The sequence below is a fragment of the Cynocephalus volans genome, chromosome 11, assembly GCF_027409185.1.
Source record: "Cynocephalus volans isolate mCynVol1 chromosome 11, mCynVol1.pri, whole genome shotgun sequence".
Classification (NCBI taxonomy): Eukaryota; Metazoa; Chordata; class Mammalia; order Dermoptera; family Cynocephalidae; genus Cynocephalus; species Cynocephalus volans.
This window is the reverse complement of record NC_084470.1, coordinates 101,776,685-101,798,902: the sequence shown is the minus strand read 5'-3', so window position 1 is coordinate 101,798,902 and position 22,218 is coordinate 101,776,685. Positions and strand designations below refer to the sequence as shown.

At 40.6% G+C, this 22,218-nt stretch overlaps 1 protein-coding gene across 1 annotated transcript in view; it reads left to right on the top strand.

Annotated features, from left to right (window-relative positions):
- The first annotated feature begins 13,097 nt into the window (after window positions 1-13,097).
- The window catches only part of DISP1 (dispatched RND transporter family member 1), a 192,005-nt gene continuing 182,884 nt past the window's right edge, over window positions 13,098-22,218 (top strand). The window contains exon 1 of the mRNA XM_063114352.1: window positions 13,098-13,166. The gene's annotated coding sequence lies outside the window, so the exon portion shown is untranslated. The remainder of the gene's footprint in view (window positions 13,167-22,218) is intronic.

Here is a 22,218-nt window from a genome sequence, read left to right as displayed (position 1 = left end):
GGAGTCTCAGACAAAAATTGTAGACTGGTTGGCAATCCTCTAGCTACAATAAGTGAAGTCTGAATCTTTTACCCTATAGATCTTGAAAGTAGCCTAATGTGAGCAGACATTTTGGGTTGGCTTGGATAGTGTGGGTTTCTGAAGAAAGTCTCACAAACTTTTCTCCCTACTGAACTGAGCTGTATTGAACCACACATTTTAAAGACTTTATAAATGTAGCATGTACTTTGTCTCTAATAAATAGATTGGGTTAACCTTGTCTATGGAGTTAGTCAAATTTTTCGGAGATCAGGGTTCATAGACTCAAACAACTGGGACCATCCATGAGCACACTGAAATTGTATGTAAAATTGTGTGTGTGCAGGGGGGTGGAGGGGTGGATGGTAGTTTTTTCTGGGACAACAGGTGTATATTCTGCATCACGTTCTCAGAAGAGAAATAGTTCTCATGATGGAAATAGGATTAAGAATCACTGACCTCTGGGAGAGGACCAGAAAAAACACAGGGAGCCCAAGAACAAAGCCTAATGCTAGCACAAGACAGCGGAGGACTGAGTGGAGGGGGTGGCACAGGCAGTGGTTCTGAAGCATTAAACTAGGAAATAGCTGTCCAGGAGCAGAGAGAACCATCCCTCCCGGAAAGACAGCGTTATTGATTGTGAATACTCTGAATTCAATTTGCCAGAACTGATTTCTTTGAAGCAGGCTCACACAAATCATTCTGGTCAAAAGACTCTCCGCCCAAACCCTCTGGAGAAAGGGAAAATGCCTGATGTAGATTGTAGGTGGATAAATACTTCAGCAAACATGCTGGGGGGTGAGGAGGAGGAAGCAGACTGGCTGAATTCTTGTGCTTAGACCTTAACTAAGGACACGATAAGGAGCTCATCATTTAGGTTGATCATTTCAGATCTTTTCAGTTTGTTTATATTTGTCCAGAGGTCATCCTTTTCCAAAGTGACACATCTGCTTTTATTCACCCAGTCTCAGGTAGGAAGTTAGGACATATGGTGACAGGAGCAGGTGCAGGGACGTAAAGGAGGTGGGAAGAGTGGAGAGGACAGAGGGAGAAGGGCACATGGACAGAATGATACAGCAGTTCCATGACGCTTCACACCTCCCAGTAGGGAGGGTGGAAAGTCCCGGGACTATAGCACCAGGCTGGCAAGTCAAGGCGCTCCTGTTCCAATATATCAATTCACTATTTTTGCTTCATTTTATTAATTTTTTTAAAGTAATATTTTCCAGGGAAATAAAAATACCCCTGTGAGGATCAGTGCTTAAGACCTTTTCAGCTAACACCTCAATTATTAGCTAATACCAGAACAAGGGGTGGGAACAGGGAGGAAATATGAGAGGGCTGACAATTACATTTCATAATTTTGCCTAAGGAACCCACCTCTCTCAGGATTCCTGGCCCAACAGCATTAAAAATTATTAGTGACCTATGTGTCAAAGTTTCAGTGATCATATTTTTGAAATAAAACTTTCCTCAAGTGATTTGACAAGTATAAGTGTACTTACATGGATAATGGGATAGAATATTTGAGATTATATAACGAACTTTAGCCAAAGGTGGCTGACTCCCATTTAGCTTAGGGGGTTACATATTTTTTAAACTACAATTAGATCTGCTGGCTGGATGCCACATGAAATGTAAGACAGGAATTTTTCTTCTCCTTGAAAATTGTAGAAAAATTACTGGTCTAAAAATGTGGGCATTATTATAATACTTTTTATTTGGGCACTTTTGATTTAAAGATTTTTATTTTTAAAAAGTCCATATTTTATTTTTATATATGTTAAATGTCAAGAAAAAGTTAATATCAGCCATAACAAATTTATTTGGGCAGCCAGAAATGAACTATTAAAAAAAGCCCACGGCAGATTACTTTTTATATTTTGAAGGTCATGTGACTGCCTGGCATGCTGGAGAAGTCTAAGGTGAGTCTAGCTTTTAAGATAAACTGATGCTTAGAAGGTATAGAGAGAAAATTATCTACTTTTGTAAATTGAGATCTCTTTGGGACCTTAAAAAGAAAGGGTTATCTTTCTCTTTGTTTTATGAATAAACAGGAATAGGAAGGTGAAAACTGAGCTAGTTGGCGAATCCAGTATTTAAAGTGTTTCATGTTGATTTGGCCAAAACAGTTCATTATTTTGCTGTTAAAAAAATGACATTTCACATAAAAACCAGACGATTTTAATATTTTAAACATACAAGCGTGCTTCAAAAACTTCATGGAAGCATTCATATTATCTCTCAATTCTATTTTTCCACAAACTTCTTGAAGCACCCTTGTATACTTGTTAAATTAACTAGGAGTGATTTTATTTCCAGGTTTATTCTTTCACCTCTGCTTCAATGAAATGATTCATGCTACACTGGCATGCAAACTATGCAAGTCTAAAAAAGGGAGAAACTTCTTAAATGAAAAGGGGTATTTTTCGAGCTATTATGCTATATATTTGTCAAGGAAAATCTGTTAGTGGTTTTGCTGCTTGGCCTTTTTCCTCTTGCAAATTATTTAAATAAACACATTAATTTTAGATTTAGAACTATTTGGACAGTTAGCTTTTCTGTTAGAAGGTCCCATGAAATGGATCTCTGACCACCCGGTCACCACCACTGTCTTCCCAGTCTTGTTGAGCGTCTTTGCGTGTTTTTCTTTGCACCTGGAATGCCCTCCTTCTTCTTCAACTGACACACTCCTTCTCAGCCTTCAAGACCATCTTGAATGTGACTCTATGAAGCCTCCTATTGCCTCCAAGAAGAGGTGGTGAGTCTTGTCCTTTGGCCCCACAAGACATCTCATCTCTGCCACACTTTGTGCTGTCTCACACCATGACAGGACCATTCCACTCACCTTACTGTCGATGGTCCACTGTGTTTTCAAACCCCACCGGCAGTTCCTTAACTTTCTATTTCTAGCACCTACCTTTCCAAACCTACCACTTTATCATTCTTCTTTCTCTGTATTTGACATTTTATCACTCTTCTCTCTCTGAACTTGACTTTCTTTCTTTTCTTAATAGGAATAGATTAAGTTTGCTTTTTTCAGATCATTGAGTTTGGAGAATGACCCCTTGTACGTAACACAAGTAAAGATGGGCGCTTCTTTCTGTCAACTTTTGCACCGTTCATTAGCCTGAGAATTTTTGGTACATCGTAATTCCTTTTGCCTGCTTTGAGTGGCTTTTTTTCTTCAACTTGTTTATTTGTCATTTATCAAACACAAACTACATCAATCACTGAAAAACCACAGTCATCATTTTTGGTGTATCATCTGCCTCCTCTAAATCCCTGTGTGAAGAGGCAGATACATAAACGTGTGAGACAGCACAGAGTGTGGCAGAGATGTGACGTCTTGGGAGGCCAAAGGACAAGACTCACCACCTCTTCTTGGAGGCACTATGAGGCTTCATAGAGTCACATTCGAGATGGTCTTGAAGGCTGAGAAGGAGTGTATCGGTTGAAGAAGCAGGAGGGCATTCCAGGTGCAAAGAAAAACACGCAAAGACGCTCAACAAGACTGGCAAGACGGTGGTGGTGACCGGGTGGTCAGAGATCCATTTCATGGGACCTTCTAACAGAAAAGTAAGTTTTGTCAGAGGGGGTGAGGAGACAGGTAATTTGTGGGAGAGGTAGAAAGGGAAAAGGCAGAGGATGAGTCAAGAAAGATAACTGGATGGTCTGAATAGGACAAGCATATCTGCTAAGGAATTGGGTTTTACCTTGTATGCAACATGAAACCTACCAGTGTTTTCAAGTGTAGTAGTAATAGCTATCACTTATACTGCAGTTTCAGTGTGTTCGGCATTTTCCTAAGTACTTTCAGTACAGTAACTTATCTAGACCTTATATCAACCCTATGAGGTAAGTACGCTATGGTACCCTATGAAGTATCAACCCCATTTTAAGATGATGAAACTGAGGCACAGAAAGGTGAGCAAGTTACCTAAAGTCACAAAACTAGTAACTGACAAAGCTGGGATTTGAACTAAGTAAGGGAGCTTTCAAAAAATAACTGATAGCAGTGTGGAGTACGGCCCAGAGGATGTGGCAAGAAGTCTAGTCTGGTGGGTGTTATAATAATCCAAAACAAGAGACCTTATATTGAGACAGTGGCCGGGATGGAAAAGTACATCAAAAAACATACTGTGCCAAAATTTCCTTTCTTGTCTGCTTGCTATGGGATCCAGAGCAGTCTGAGTTCTCTAGGATGATTTCATCATAGATTAGAACTTTGATAAAGAGTGCCAATAGAAGAATTTAACAAATGTTTATTGCTTGCTCAATACACGCAAGGCCCTGTTTAACTCTGCTCTGCTTTCAGAGATCACGTCCTTCATTTTTATTACAACTAAGCTTCCTTGCAGGGATATAGTCCAACACTGGAAGTGTGGCATGGTATTGCCTTAGAGCACAGGTATTCCCAGAGAGATGTTCTTATATATTTTCTGACCAAACTAAAATAAGCTACTCAGTGTCTTGCTATGCATCCCTGTCAGAAAGTTACTCATGTTCTGGCAGTGTTTTTGTGGGCAGCGGGCCAAATGCTAATGATTTTAGTAAATCATTTTAACCCAAACACACTCTTCTTGTTTCAAAACGTCCATGGGCTGATGGCAGCCTGCCTAAGGACTGGGGTGTTCCTGACTGGGTTCCTGTGCCCTCTTCCCCCGGCACAGACTCCCTCTGTGGGGCAGACAGGAGTGGTGGGTGGGCACTCACTCACATGAAGACCCTGCATTTGGTCTATTCTGACAAGGCAAACCAAGGAAATTTGCTGAATACTTAATGGGAGAGTTGGGTTGGGTGTCAAGTGTCCAGGAATTTGTTTCATTTTGCTTGCTAGTGAGTAGATATGACATTTGTTCATTATTCCTTCTATGGTTATTGAGGACTATTCTATCCTAGGTTTTGCACTAAGTGCTTGGAGTCAGAGACAAATACAATGAGGTCTGTGACTCAGAGAAGGTTACATTCTATTCTGTATCAGTCAAGGTCCAGACAGGATAAAGAAATCACACCAGCTATCTTAGAGAGAATTCAGTATTGGGGATCGGTAAAATGGGCAATGGACAAATGAAGAGGCAGCCCCCACCTCCAGGGCTGTGGGAATAAAGAGAGGAGCAGGGTCTGTACAAGTGAGACTGGGACTCTGAGTTGGCTGCTTTTCCGTAGCAGACACTCTGAGGGGCCTGATGCGGTTGGTTTTAGAAGTAGCGTAAAAGCTGCAAACTTGTCCTCACAGCCATTCCTAAGGTGAGGGCCCATTCACAGGTGCTGCTGACAGGAAAAAGGAAGCAGACAGGAAAGAGAAAGTTTGTTCTCTGCCTCAGACTTCCAGTATTCTTCTGCCACCCCCTATTGACAAAGTCTAGCAGGGAGCAGCTGGCAAAGGAGAGAATGTCTGCAGGCTGACATGTGGAGACAGAAATGCAAACAGTTCCATCATTCCAGCAGGGGTCCAGTCTAGGCCTAAGCTGGAATTGAAATGTATTTGAGCATGTTGCATGCTAAGAAACTGGACATCCATAATTTGATTTGCACGTTCTTGCCTCAGGGCCTTTGCTGTGGCTATTTTTTCTGTCTGGAACACCTTCCCCAGAAATATTTTTTTTTCACTTTCTTCAAGCCTCTGCTCAGATGTCATTTCTTGAAGATCACTCCTGCTGCATGCCCTCTTATCTTTGTCCTATTTTTTTCCCAAAATATTTATCATAATATTAAGTAAACATGCTAAATTATAATAAATATTTATCACCATGTTAAATAAATATGTTAAGTCATAACATTGTTTATTTTCTGTCTCTCTCCACTAGAATATAAACTCTGCAAGAGTAGGTATATTAGTCCAGGTTCTCCAGAGAAAGAAACAGAACAAATAGGAGACAGAGACAGAAAAAGAGATAGAGATAGAGGTAGAGAGAGAGAGAGAGATGAGAGGAGATTTATTAGGGAAGTTGGCTCACATGATTGCAGAGGCTGAGAAGTCCCACAATAGGACATCTGCAAGCTGGAGACACAGGGATGCCAGTAGCATGGCTCAGTCCAAGTGCAAAAGCCTCAGACCCAGAACCATGATATCTAATGGTACAATTCTCAGTCCGAGGTTGAAGGCCTGAGAACCTGGGTGGGAGGTGGGGGAGGCACTGGTGCAAATCCCAGAGTTCAAAGGCCAGAGAACCTGGAGTTCTGATGTCCGAAGGTAGGAGAAGGGTGCCCAAGCTCTAGGACAGAGAGAACAAATTTACCTTTCCTCTGCCTTTTTCTTCTGTTCAGGCCCCCACCTGATTGAATGGTGCCTGCCCACGTTGAGGGCAGATCTTCCCCACTCAGTCTACTGACTCACACGCCAATCTCCTCCAGAAACACCCTCACAGACACACTCAGAAATAATGCTTTACCAGCTATCTAGGTATCTCTTAATCTAGTCAAGTTAACACCTAAAATTAACCATCACAGTAGAAACTGTTTCTTTCGTTCCCCAGTGTATCTCCAACATCTAGAATAGTAGATGATCTCTGAATATTAGTTAAAATAACAGATGCATGAGGGCGTGCTCAGTTGAGGAAGAATAAGGAAGTTCTTTTGGGCAAAAGGCTAATAGGGCAAAAGGCTGAAAAGGACAGTATGTTATCTGTCTTAGATATTATTAATCTCTTTCCCATGTAGAGAGAGATGCAGGAACAAAATGAAGAGGTGTTTTACAAACAATATTTGCAAGATGGGTCTCGGTAGTGCTCCTTTGTGCTCAGGTAAGAAAGCATGACGACCTGGGGTGGGGAGAGGACGTTTGTGAGTACCTCCACTCTGAGGCCTCAAGTGTTGAAGATTAGATGATGATATGGTTTGAATGTTTGTCCCCTCCAAAGCTCATGTTGAAACTTAATCCCTGGGCCGGCCCGTGGCTCACTCGGGAGAGTGCGGTGCTGAGAACACCAAGGCCCCGGGTTCGGATCCCATATACGGATGGCCGGTTCGCTCACTGGCTGAGTGTGGTGCTCACAACACCAAGTCAAGGGTTAAGATCCCCTTACCGGTCATCTTTAAAAAAAAAAAAAAAAAAAAAAACTTAATCCCTAATATGGTATTTGAAAGGTGGGGCCTTTAAGAGGTGATTGGATCACGAGGGCTATGCCCTGTGAATGGATTAACTCATTCATGGATTGATGGGTTAATGAATGAATGGATTGTCATGGGAGTGCCACTAGTGGCTTTATAAGAGGAAAAAGAGACCTTAGTAAGCAATGAACACATCCTTGCCTCTCACAGTGTGATGCCCTGTGCCACCTTGGGACTCTGCAGAGAGTTGCCCCAGGAAGAAGGCCCTTACCAGATGTGCCCCCCTTGACCTTTGACTTCCCAGCCTCCAAAACTTTAAGAAATAAATTTCTTTTCTTTATAATTTACCCAGTTTCAGGTATTCTGTTATAAGTGACAGAAAAACTGACTAAGACAGATGGCATGTGTAGACAGGACCCTCGGCCAGGGCAGCAGTAATGTCTCAAAAACTATATGCAATTTGGTTCTCTTGGGGTGAATGTTGAAAAGGGTGTGTAGAGAGAGAAATCAGCAGTCTCTCCATTTTTATTTGTAAATGTAGTCTCAATGTTCCACTTTCCAAAAATGCCACATAAATTCCTCAGACATTCTTTGGGTTGTACTCCTCTAACACCAAAATTCTACTTAACTTCCATGAGAAAAAAATGATTACAAAATATGGAATATCATCTGTAAAAAAAAAAAACCACAGGAAAGTACTTCAAAAGTAACTACAGTGAAGGTACTAGTCTGGTTCAATAGCACTTATCTACCCTGAGAAAGCAAAGTAAAATCCTAGACTACCATACTAAATAACCTCCAGTTCATAAGTTATAAATCAGTTTCTTATTTGGTCTTACACATTTTCTGTTTAATTTTTTTTTTTTTTTGTCTTTTTCATGACCGGCACTCAGCCAGTGAGTGCACCAGCCATTCCTATATAGGATCTGAACCCGCAGCGGGAGCGTCGCTGCGCTCCCAGTGCCGCACTCTCCCGAGTGCGCCATGGGCTCGGCCCCTGTTTAATTCTTAATACCCATAACAGAACCTTGGATTTGCTTCTGTTTTTTTTGTTTGTTTGTTTGTTTTGTTGTTGTTTATTATAAAATGTTGAGAAGTATACAAAGTGGATAGTTGTTACTCAGTATATTGATAGTCCAATGGTCTTTTCATACTTTTGGTGGTGGTGGTGAGGGTGGGGGAATTGCATTAGATATATTTAAAACTTCCCTTTAGAAATGTTTAAGGAATCTTGCTTGTGTGCAAGTAGGGTTGACAGATTTGGCAAGTAAAAATACGGATGCCCTGTTAAATCTGAATTTCTTACTGTAAGAATGTACTGTGCAATATTTGGGACATACTTATGCTAAAAAATCATTTGAAATTTAAATTTAACTAGGTGTCTGTAGTTTATCTGGCAAGTCTATTCACAGGGCATTTTTCTGGGCAGTGAGTATTTGCATGTGGAGAAGGTTCCTCTCAGTACAAAAATTCAGAGGAATCAGAAATAACCTACTACAGTTCCATCATGTCTACTCAAGGCAAGTATAACCAACCTGTACTGTACTATTTGGTTTTAAAAGTTTTTAAGAGAATGCTAACAATAAAGGAAGTGACTTCTCACCAACTAATCAGGATACTCTTGTAGAGAAGGTGAACCCCACTTTAAGGCATACATCCATCGCTTTTACAGGAAAAGTTCTGCCTCAACATTCCTAGCTTGTAGCTAATTCTTTCCTAGGAAATATGTTTCTTATCATTGAGACTCAAAGCTGAAAATTCATTCTATTACTTACCTAATGGTAAGATTTTCAAGTGAGTAAAGCTGTGGGTCCATTTTAGTTACCAAACCACAGGGTGAAATTTTTATTGAAAAAGAAAGGCTTGTTTTATTAGACATGTTGGAATTTAGCAGGTGAAGCTTCCTCTGGCAAAAATATCTCTGCTTAGTTTAGATTTTATTGGTAAGGAAACAAAGTGAGGCTCGTGTATGAATAAGATATGTGGAATGGATTGCTTTGGCAGAAAGACAAACAGGATCAGAATTTAAAATTATTAACTTGTATGAAAGTCCTTCCACCCAAACTTTCAGTTAATGTGTATCATGCCAAGTTTCCGTGTTGTGTTTTTCTTTTACACATGGAATTCCCATCGGTTTATGTCTTAAAGAGGTCTGAAGCAGAAATATCTGATTGTTACACAATGTGTCCTTGTGGAGATCACATGTTTCATCTGAATTCCACAGGAGAAAAGAGTTGAACAGGCACTGTTTTATTTCTATTTATAAATTTGTTTATTTCAAGACGGTATGGATCAGTGTTAAAAATATTTTTATGGGATACACAAACCTATAAAATCAGGCCAAAATTCTGGGCGGAGGAGAAAATGGGAGTTATTGTTTAATGAATGTGGAGTTTCATTTTGTGAAGATGAAAAGTTCTGGAGATGACGGTGGTGATGTTACACAGCACTGTGAATGTGCTTACTGTCACTGAAGTGTACACTTAAAATTGGTTAAAGTGGAAAGTGTTATGTTATATATAATTTACCACAATAAAAAATTAGACCAAAGTATCAAAAGTCACATTTTAAAATATTTTAGTTAACTTGAAACATTTCTAGGGCAGCTTCTCTTTTCGGAAGGAAATAGCACTCTACGTTCAGTAAGATTCATCTTTCATTTTCGTCTAAGAGATATCACTGGATCACAGAAGATTAGGATCTTCATAGAAAATACCATGCCTTTTGTAACCTGCAGTAGAGTTGGGAATTGCTAATTGGAGGGCACTGGCTGACCTTAGTTATCGCTCAATTCATAATCTGTAGTTAGTGAAATTTTACAACAAATGGTTACTGTAGCAGAAAATATGCTGTTGTGATTGCCTCCAAATATAGACTAGTTGATTTTGCCACAAATTACTAAATCATTATATGTGCAAAGAGAATATACTTTTAGACATAACTGCTAATGATGTCGATGTTTATGTTAGTGCTAAAAGAAATAAATCAGGATAATTCAAACACCTATGTATGAATTAAAGAGAAAGTAGAATATGTAAATAAACTGTATAAACAACTAATCTTATTAGCTCTGTTGATTAGCCCATTTATCTGTCTGAACCAATTGGTGAGTACTGAAAAAAAAAAAAAGTATTACATTTTCCCTTAAAATTTTCTCTCCTGGCTCAGAATAACCTATTATCCATTGTCACTCCCAAATGTCTCTTGAACAGTCATCACAATTCTGCAGTCACGCTGATGCCATCACACAGATATGAATAAACTCCAAAGACCAAGAGAGAGGTGGGAGGAGGCTGAGGAGCACTTTTGTGAAACTGAGGGTTTCACAGCAGCCTCCCAGGGTGTTGTGCTCTTTCCACACCACATCAGTTAACTGGGAAGATCATGACTGGGAGAGAGATTTTGAACAGTCCTATGGGACTAGTGAGCTGTTTGGCCTTAGGAAAAGCACTATGCCTAGCTGGATGTCAGTTCCCACCTTTGTTGAAATACATTGTTTCCAAAGTCTCCCTTCCAACTTTATACTCTGAGTGCATGATTCTCCCCACCCATCAAACCCCATGCTAATTGTGAGTCTTCCTGAGGGGACCAGGCAGCAACGGAGGGGTGCAAATCCTCCACCTGTCCTTGGTCTGGGGAGAGAAGTGGCTCCAGAACTCTGATGGATGCAATAGAATGAACAGGCAACCTTGTGTCCTGTGAACTGATGTCTTACTATTTGATTGCTAGGAACAGAAACCTATTAAAACTAACCTCAGAAAAATGGGGAATTTACTGGAAGGACACAGAATTTTCATAGAATTTAAGGGTAGGAAATTTAGCTGGACCTCATAAGGAACTAAGAACCAAAAATTGGGAAGTTGTAAATTAAGATGACCACCTCTCAGCTGATTCTTCTTTTTCCATCTTTCTTTCCTCCTTATTTTTACTTCCTTCTCTTCCCTCCTGTTCCTCTTTGTTTTTCTGCACTCGCTTTGGACATCTTGCTCAGGACTAACCTAATGCTAAGTTTACATAACATGCAAAAGCGACCAATTGGAGCTCTGCATATGAACTCCAAAATCCATGTCTGAGAGACTCTCCTGGATCATTTAGGTTGAATGTTCGCTCACACCTGGTCCAGTTTGCTGTGGGAATAATTATGGATAGGTCGGTTCAGTGTCCATTCGTTCAGTCGGGGCTCTGGAAGCAGATGATCTTAAATAAAGATGTGATATGGATATGCTCGCTCGTTTGTTTGTGGTGGCTGGCCAGCACAGGGATCTGAAACCTCGACCTCGGTGTTACCAGCCCCCCTCTCTAATCAACTGAACTAACCAGCCAGCCCTGGATATGCTCTTAAGATTATTTTGGTTGCAAGCAGCAGAAATCTTCTTTGGCTAGCAAAAAAAAAAAAAAAAAAAAAAAAAATGTTTTGAAAGTATACAGGGATATCTCCTGTAATCAAAGAAAACAAGGTGGGTCCTTGGTCCTTGGTCCTTGGAAAAGGGTTTTAATACATCTTTTCTTTAGTGCACCGCCACTTGTGTGGTTCAGTTTCAATGGTGATCTTCTCTGTTTCCCTAGGCTGCACTTAAAATTTCTGGGACGAAGAGCCCAAATGATGTGCCCACCTCTGGACTAATCTGTTATATAGTCAGGGGACATGGTAGGGTGACCAATTTGCCTTGGCTTTCCGAGAACTATCCCAGTTTAAGCCCGGAAGTCCAGCATCCTAGGATCTCCCCCAGGCCTGGGCAAACCAGGGTAGTTGGTCACCCTGGTTGGTCATTTGTGTGTATGTGGCCCTTCAAGGAATTGTCTCTATGTGTTTTGTTCATTCCGACAAAAGAAAAGAACTGTGAGCTATAGGGAACATTTCATGTAGTGTGTATTCCATTATACTCATTTACACCCAGCACACACACGTGCGTGCACACACACATCACATACACTCTCTTTTTCCCGCAGACATGCCTCTTCACTACATGACTCAGTTATTTTATGTACCATGGACTGCTAATCTTCCCAATGGGAGAGAACCCAAGCAGTGTCCTTCGACTCCATGCAGAGGTGATGTCATGCCCTCTAAGTACAGACTTCCTACGTAAAGCCCATTCCTCCTTTTCTTCTAACATAATCCTATCTCCATGTATTGCAACATACTTTGTTGCTGGCAGAAGGAAGAAATGAAGGAAAAAATATATTGTACTTCCATTTTAAGTTATGCTTCTATTTTAAAAAGGGAAAGGGGAGCGTGCCGTGAAAGATGGTATTAAACACTAGTAGCAAGCAAGAAGGCAGCAACAGACGCAACAGTTGTCACTCGTGGAGCGGGTGCGGAAGCCTCCGCACTCCGTCGTGTGGGTCTGAAGTCCCCGCTTCTGCCCGCACGGGCTGCACCTGCCTGCTCCTGCCCCTGCCCCGTGGCGCCCACGGCAGACCTCGCTGAGAGGACTGCACCCTGCGCAGCCGCTGCACGAGGTACGCCCTCCTCAGCATCCTCCTCCGCACGCCACTCCTCACCTCGCCCGCCCTTCAACCCTTACTCACCATTTATTTCTCTCTCAGCGGAGGAGTTACTATTTCTGGAAAGCTTCCTGCGCTCCCTACACCTAGCCGCTCCCTACACCTAGCCTTTCCCTGCAGCGGCCGCAGCTGCGCTGACACCCACGCTCCGTTGCTCCTGTTTGCTAACTGATCCGTCTCCCCACGTGAGGCTCAGCTTCCCGAGGGACGGGCCGCGGTTCGTTGCTCTCTGTGCAAGCTCCGTGGGAGCATCGCCGGCTCCTCCAGCAGCGCCTGGTGTCGCAAATCTGAGTCGATGTGGGAAGAGACCCCGCCTTGCGGAGAGGTTAACCCGGTTTTGCTTACGTCACCTTTTCCCCCGTCGTGGCTACAGCGGTCGACGCCGGATCCCGCAGCGCCTCGCAGGGCGCGCGCGCAGCGGTTCGGCCGAGCGTTCGCGGGGGCGCGCCGCGCGGGGGTGGCGGGCGGAGGCGGGACTTCCGGCCGCGCCAGGCGGAACCCCGGGCCGGTCCGGCAGCGCGGGCCGGAGGTGAGTGGGCGCCCGGCGTCCCGGCGCTCGCCTCCTCCGCGCCGCGGACTGACGCCGGGTAGGGCCGGAGAGGCGGCGTCCCGCGCGGGCGAGGGGGCCGGGAGTGGGGCCCGAGCGCCGTCAGGGCCGCCGCGGGGCGGGGGCGGGCTCGAGACCCTCAGGCGGGCGAGGCCCCGAGCCGGGCTGCGGGCGGCGCCGGTGGGGACGCGTCTGGGAGGGAAACAGCCCTGCCCGCGATGGTGGCACGCGGGGCGGTGGGCGGCTCGCAGGGGGAGGCCGGAGAGAGGCGCTGGTTCTCGGGGGTCGTAGCTGGGAAGGGCGTCTAGACTTGGGATGCACCCTCCCCGTGCGGATTTCGGGGAAGTGTTCCACATTCCCGGGAAACGCCTGAACTCCTCTTCATCCAAGTCCAACTTATCCTTCGCCTCTTTGTCAGACTGATGATAGTCCTTCAAAGTTCTCTTCGTACAAGCAAGTCAACCAGAGTGTTCCTTTTGGATCTTCTGTCCCCTGCAGAGTTAGGCTGCCTTTGTCGTGGAATGAACTTCTGAACACGTTTGCAGTTATGGTGATAATCACATGGAATGCCAGTGCTGTCAGCGTTTGCGGTTACAGCTCATTGATTTTCCGCCCAACTTTTTAGCACATTTTTTGTAGGAGCTACTCTCTTGGTTTGTTTTCAGTTCAGTCATTAAAGACAACTTTATCTTAGGGTGCAGCAAATTACTAGCAATTCCTAAGATTTTTCCTTTCATTTCTGCCACAAAAAGAACATATATGTATTTGCCATTGGCACTTTTTAAAAAAAATATTGATAATCCAAGATCTATTGTTATATACACGTTAGCACATTTAATTTTCCTTAGAGGCCAGTGTGTAGTATGTGGGCTTGTTTTTATCATTACTGGACGTAATTATTATTAATTTTAGTTATCGTCTACATTGTATATATGTTTTATTGGCTGAAAATAATATGCATTTCATATTCTAAGTCATATAGTGACTCAATGTAATTACAAAGACTCGTCTAGGTTTTAAGCAGACAGTAAGTGAATTGGATTTTTGCCATAAAGCGGACAGGGAAGCTAGGGACAGCATAACATGTCTTTGATGGAGGGTGATATCTGATGGTGGCTAGTTTCTAGTTATATATCTGAGTGGTATGTTTGAAGTTTGATTGCCCCTTAGAAGATCTTTGGAAGGTCTGTTATTTGTTCTAACTGCTGAGTAAATTTCTTAGCTTTCTTTTTAGATAAATTCTTTTTCTTCTGTAGGATTTAGATGTATTTTAGAGTTTAACCAATAATGGCAGTTTTTGATGAGGTGCAGCAACTACTAGTTATTCTTATGGATTCACTATTTCTTTTTATTTCTGCTACAGGGATATATTTACGTGCATTGGAAAAAATATCAAAACAGTGATAACTAAAACACTGTCTTCATATATACATATTAACATATTTTGTTTTCTTTAATCACCAGTTTGTAATAATATGAAGTAATTTGCTATATTGAGTTCTTTGGTTTCATGCCCTCTGGTTATCAATTTTATTATACTGTAGTACATTATCAGTTATCTGCATGCCCTAGTTAGAAAGCCATTCTCGGCTGTTTGATAGAATCAAGAGAATTTGTTATAGCTGAGGAATACAGCCTTTGGACTGGGATGCACCATGTAGAGTGCTCAGTTGCCCACTGACCGTTTAGTGGTTGCACGGCCTGTGACGCAGAGCATGGTCCTCAGCAAAGTTGGCTGAGGCAGAGTTGCCCCCTTCTCTTAGTATCACTTGCTGTTCTTTTTCCTCTGCTAAGTTAGACCGTTTTTCTCACAGTGACCAAGATGACTTGGGCCTCAGAGTGACTCAAAAGGGGATCAGGGCAGCTGCATAAGACTGTAGTCCTTTTAGAAGGGCTCTGTCCATTATGTTGAATCTGATGCCATAAATCCTGGCAGATCCTCTAGCCTCTAGGAATGTAGTTATACCTGTGAATCTCTTGTTTACGTTATTATTATTTTAAAAATAGTTTTAATACTAAATCACAATTTGTTGGATTATATGTAAAAGGGTGCTTCAAAAAGTTCATGGAAAGATTGTATTATCTTCTAATTCTATTTTTCCATGAACTTTTTGAAGTACCCTCATATAAATGGACTACTCAGTTTTGCTTAGAGTGAGGCATTTGAACTTTTCTATTAAAGTCATAGGATAAAGCTCAGAATTGCAAATATTGTAGAAAATACACCGATTGCCCTTTGTCTTTGTTGTTATTGCTTTTTAAATTTTATTTCTTATTTTGAGATCCTAAGGAAAAGCAGAACTATTGGATAAAAGATGTGGGTGTGGGTGGGGAGAGCTGACCATTACCAGTACATAGTAAGGGGTGACAGTGGGAGCTGTCTGCTATGGTTGGAAGGAATATTTTAGCACTGAGGTTGAATTGCCAGCCCCTGGTGTTAATACTGCAGAAAGACTTGTAGTTGGTTTTATTATAGTTTTTAAATATATACAATGCACTCCTGTATTGCTTGCAGCCGGCAGGAAGAGAAACCCCTCCCACCTATCATGAGAATGACCTGGCAGAGCCTCTTGAAGGTGAAGTTTATATGGTAACTAGGAATCATGGAGAGGTTTGAGGGAGGAATTGAGATAGGAATAGAAGTTTATTTTAGCTCTGGTATTTTCAATATTGAGAGGAGAAACGTGTCATAGTCTGTTTTGTGTTGTTACTACAGATTACCACAGGCTGAGTAATTTATAAAGAAATTTATTTGGCTCACAGTTCTGGAGACTGGGAAGCCCTAGAGCGTGGTGCTGGCATTTGACAAGGGCCTGTGTGCTGCATCATCCCGTGGTGGAAGGTGGAAGGGCAAGCGAATGCGAGAGACTGAAAAAGTGGGCAGAACTTGTCCTTTTATTAGGAGCCCACTCTCTTGATAACTAACCCACTCCCGTGATAAGGGCACTTATCCATTCATGAGTGCAAAGCCCTCATGACCTAATCACCTCTTAAAGGTCCCACCTCTTAATACCTTCACAGTGGCAACTAAATTACAACATGCGTTTTGGAGGGGACATACAAACCATAGCAGAGGCATGGAGATTGATGAAAACACCATAGACGTGAGAAGTCCAAGCCCTCTCTGCACCATGTATGAGTGAGCTTGTATTATCAAAGTGGGGATGGGAGGGCAGGCCCCAGGAGGTGATATGTAATCAAGTTCTAGACTTTCCCATCAGAACAGTGACTGCGTAGATAGTATCAGAGTCAACTCCCAGTGTTTTAAACCTCAGTGATGACTATTTTATAGTATTTGAAGAAAACTGAAGATATAAAAAATAGTACGAGGAACCACTTGTTTACCCTTTATTCAGATTCACCCATTGTTAACATTTTACCCCATTTGCTCTGTCATTTGAGAACAAGAACACTTTTTATTAAAGTAGCATGCTCATATAAAATAAACTCCCAAGTTGAATGCTACTTTATTTCTTCCTCTAGTAAACAATTATTTATTAGCTCAAATTCACTGAGTTCTAGATCTAGAAAGTGCCTTGGGAGATAATCTGATTTAACTCCCTTGGGGATGGTAAATGGTGATCGATCTAGGACCTGAACTCCCTAGCCTCTTTCAAGATCTTACTTAGCATTGTGACAGGCAGAAATAGTAATTCCTATGTCTGTTATTTTGTGTCTTACACATTTTCATTTGATCTCAAAAAAGTATGTAAATGTTCTTCCTTAGATCTACCTGAAATTGCACTTGCATTTATTTAAGACCACCTCTTCTTAATCTCTATTCTTTGGTTACAGAAAACAACTGAACAATATCTCTTTTAAGAATACTTAACCTATTCTGTAATAAATATCCTGTTAATTTCCCTTGGGTAAGACTATCTTTATTCTGTTAGGATATCTACCTAAAACATATTTTCTGTCTCTTCCTTTATTTCACAAGACCTCATCTTGTTTGATTATTCAATATTCTAGGTTTTTCACAACATTTTTAAGCGTAGTGAGCAAAGAAGAGTCTGAGTTATGTAGAGTAATAACAGTGATAATTTATATGTAAATTATTTACAAGATGTTTTTCTTACATAGTCGTTTGATCCTTAGGGCAGGACAAGTGGTGTCCTTATTTCAGAGACGGAGAAACCTAAGTCTCAGAAAGGTTAAGTGAGTGACTTGCCCAGTGTCCTGTAGAGCTAAGCTGTGTTGGAATTGAGATGCAATCCCTTGTCTTCTAACCCTAAATCCAGTTCTCTGTTCTGCTGCATCTCACTTTTAGGTCCTTATGTGCCATGTTTTTTTTTAATGTGCCTTAGAATTACGTTGGCTTTCTCATTTGTTCTCCCCTTTCACCAACCTAACTTGCTCTTAGGGGAATAGAGTGTTGACTCAACTTGTTCTTTTCTTCTGAATTTAAAATAGTATCATTGCAGAATTGGAGTGCACCTATAGCAGTCACTTAATCTAATCTTTTGCCTAATTTGGGTACCCTCATATGTCATCCCATCCCAGAGGACATATGGCCCTTGCAGGGATACTAACAGTAACAGGGAGTTCTTATTTTATTTTTTTGTGGCTGGCTGGTATGGGGATCCAAACCTTTTGGTGTTATCAGCACCACACTCTGTTGAGTGAACTAACTGGCCAGCGCTGGAAGTTACTTACTCTTTGTACAACTTTGATTCATTGCTGGGTGGGTCCAGTTATAATGTTATTCTTTTATTTATAAATGTCAAAATTACCCGTTGTGTTTTTTTAATCTGTTGATTTTAGTTATATCATTCAAAGCAACACAGAATATCTATTTTCTTTTGCTACATAAGATTTTGTCACATATTTAAAGATAACTGTCTCTTCTCCATGGTAAATAGTGCCAGTACGTAGATCTCTTACCATCCTGAACATCTTATTCTGAGTGAACTAGGTTGTCAGTACCCTGAGAATATGGCTTCCATGATTGTCTACACTATTGTACATCTCTGATGAAGGCAGCATTGTGGGACTGTTACTTCGTGTTAGGTGGACACCATTCTTTACTGTTATTACATATTCAGTATTATTTTGTCCACTCTTTTTGTTTATTTGTTTTTGGTAGCTGGCCAGTATAGGGATCTGAACCCTTGATCTTAGTACCCTTGACCTTGGTGTTACAAGGCGGCCTTCTAACTAACTGTCCATATTCAGTATTATTGAAGTCCCAAATTGCATTAATATTTAAGCATACATATCCCAGAGTTTTTGTAGGACCTCTCCATTAGATGGATCCCCTGTACTTGTACCACTGATTTTTTAAACTGAAACGTAGGACTTTTATATATATTTCTGTTAAATTTTATCCTTCCTGTGTTTTAGAAGTTCAGTGTTTCAGCTTGTAGAGATATAAGTATTTTGGTATCAGTTTTCTTACTCGTTTATTGGCAGTTCTTTTTAGCTTTGTCTTTCTACATTTATAACACTGCTTAAAGCTTGTTTTGAGTTAGGGCTGGTTTGGGATCGATAATAATGATTAATGATTATAGTGAGATAATAGCATTGCTAGTTTGTTGGCATTGTGTAGAAAGTACTAACTTAAAAAATACTTGTAACAATCTGAGAACTTATTTAAAATGTTTTAATATTTTAAAGAGGTTGTAAGATACAGGCATCTGTTAATCCTTACTGAAAACATACCAGTTTGACTTTCACTATGTTAGTATATTAGTCAGGGCTCTTCAGAGAAGCAGAACCAAGACCATTTATATATGTGCATATTTTTTTCTTAAAAGAATTATTTTAAGAAATTGGCTCATTCAGTTGTTGAGGTTGGCAAGTACAAAATTTGTAGGTCAGGCCTGCAGTCTGGAAATTCAGGCAGGAGTAGATTCTGCAATCTTGAGGCAGAATTCTTTCTTCTCTGGGAAACCTCAGTTTTTGCTCTTAAGTCCTTCAACTGATTAGATGAGTCTCACCCACATTATCGTGGATAATCTCCTTTTTTAAAGCCTACTGATTGTAGATATTAACCACCTTTACAAAGTACCTTCACAGCAACACCTAAATTAATGTTTGATTTAACAACTAGGTACTATAACCTAACCATGTTGACACATAAGACTAACCATCACAGTATTAAAATATTTTTGTTATATTAAACAAATATTTGGCATATAAAGTATCGCACAGTGATTAGTAAGTGGAAGAGTGTCTATATTCTTAGCCCTGTTAGTCTTTATGGGATTTAAAAACAGTGAAAACCAAGGTTTTCATTCAAGTATCAAATAAAGAATGGAAAATCGATAATTTAGTAGCCCTTGCCACACTTTGAAATTTAAAAGGTTTTTTTGTGGTCTTATTTTTTTTTTGTGGTTGTATATTAATTTTTTAAAATTTAAGGTGACATAATTTTAAAATTTTATAACAGATTTTCTGTTTTTATAAGTTTATGCTGTTGCTAATCTTTTTGCATAAAAAATTCTTAGAGCTGGGAATTAGTTTTGGGTTTATTTAGTCTGATTCCCCTCATTTATGTTCCAGAAACTGATCCCAGAAAGGTGATTTGCCCAGTTATCACAGCTAGTAAAAGAACCAAGATTATTCAGTGCCCTCCCTGCTGCAAAAGTGATTACAGTTAAGTGAAGCTAATCAAGGGCAGGTTTTCTGAAGAGAAGATGATTTTGAGTCTCTATTTAAGGGAGTATGAATTGATAGTTAAGATAATGAAGATGATATTCAGGCCACTGAGTGACATTCAGGGGAGAGTGGGCAGAGAGAAGTAGGTATATCATAAAATATCCAAGTGGACAACATATGCACTTGGGATGCACAGTGACGTGATATCCATGGAGCTTGAAGAGATTTTGCAGGGAAGTACAAGCTAGCCATTGGGTGAGTTACAGGGGATATTCCGAAAGACCCTAAGAATAAGGAACAGACCAAGATAAGTTACTGAGAGGGTTTTCTTTCTGGAGAAAGTTAAGATTAGAGCCATATAGTATGGTTGGAACCCAAGTGCTCTCTGTAAGCGGTAGGAATTTGGAAACCCTCTAAGAGAGAATTTTAAGGACTCTCTGGGGCATAGAGAGAATATCATAGGTTATAAATGGATTCTTTAGAATGTTGACAGATTTTAGGAGTTAATTTGAACTGATTCTGGTAATAATAATGTCACTTGTTAATCACTTGCAATTTCAGCATAGTTAAGGAGAGACATTAGACAAGTTCAGTAACTTCTGCCTTACCTATAAATAAGCATAATAATGCCAACTGCACATAGTCATTATAGGGGATGAATGAGTATAATGTGTTTAGTGTAATGCCTGGTGCATAGTACTTAATAAATTATAACATTTATTATATCATGATAACTGGTTGAGAGTCTTATTAGAAGGTATCACTAACTAGAATGAGATCCTCTCCTCCTACCCCCTTCCTTTCCTTTATTCTAGCTGCTTTATGTTATCTTCACAGGTCTTTAGCATGCTTTTTTTGCCTTAAGGTTTATTATTTCCATGCCAGGTGCATGTCTCTGGCCATATGTATATTATATCTTTGTGATCAGCAGGCCTGTTCTTTTTGAATAAACTATGTACTTTTTTGGCTTATTTCAGTTACAAATTCCATTTCGTTAGATTGAAAGGATGTATTCTACAGTGCTATCTGCAGTTAATTTGATTACTTCTTCCACCACCACCCCCTTTTTTTTTGCTTTGGAATATAACTATTAAGATGTGGTTGGAAAGGAATTGGAAAGCTCAAGAATTTGAATTAACTTCTCTCTTTCCTTTTCAAAGGGTTCTTCCTTTCAGGTTTTGAGTAAAAAACAAAATATTTCGACAGATGCCAGCTCCAAAGATAACTGGTTAAACAAAAAAGACATTTTCTGTGATAATTGCATTTTTAGATATGAAAGCACTTAAGGTTGTAAATGACACATTTTATCAGTGTCTGGGCTGTAAATCCAGTAGTGAGATTACTAGATGTGAGGCATAGAGAATCTGCCTTAGCTTTGTAGTGTAATTATTTCTGAACCAGACCTGGAAACTGTTTCACTTTTGTTCAGAAAGTTGGTAGAATTTGCTTTCCACTCAGAGTGATTTGATGTGTTTAGTTATCATTCTAAGGAGCTTTTGCGGTGCGTGAAGATCTGTTAAGAAAAGGTCTTTCTGGAACCCTCGCTGGAAGAGAGGCTCTGTGTTATTTTGTATGCTTGGTTTTATAATAAGTTGAGAAATTTGTGTATTTCTACGTTTGTAGATAGGTGTTGAGCAAAGTTTGAAAGAGGCCTTTTGGGGTAATGTAGTGGACTGAATTATGTCCCCCCAAAACTCCCTGAAGCTTGAATTGTGTCCCGCAAGTTTTATGTACTAGAAACTTAGCCCCCACTGTGACTGTTAAGAAGGGTAGGAAATCCTATTATGGTAATTGAAAGGTGGAGCCTTAAAGAGATTGGATTGTAGGACTGTGCAGTAGTGAATGGATTAAAAATGGTGGTCAAGGGTCCACCTTGACCTTAAAAAAAGAGGAGAGTCTTTCTCTCTCTGCTCTCTCTGCTTCCACCATCTTGCAAAGTGAGACCCCTGGGTTGCTGTTGTCACCACCAGATGGACTTTGGCCTTCCCAGCCTCAGAAACTGTAAACAATAAACATCATTTTTCTTTATAAATCACCCAGTTTCAGGTATTTTGTTATAAGCAACACAAACGGACTAATACAGGGAAGAAGTAAGTTTGAATGCCTTTCTTAACTGCTTTTTTTAAAAAATCTAGTTAAATAAATGTTGAATTTTGTGTGATAACGGTTTTTCTAAATGATTAATATAGGTGATCATAAGATAGAATAACTTCGTGTATACAGACCTCAGTGTTTCACATATTAGACTTTCTGTTTCTCAGTCCTACAGTTGATAAGTTTTGGTACTCTGTACCAGCATTTGATTTTTAGTGAGACACGCCAGCAATTACTGCCTCTAAAGAATGAGAGCAAGTGGTGTGTTGACTGTTAGACTTGTCTCACAGTACTTGGTGCATACTTTCTTGCAGTCTCTTCCTCTTCCCCACTCTGCTGCTTCCTTCATTAGATAGTGATGCTCTCTCATCTCACAAGTTCCCCGTGTGTTAAAATCA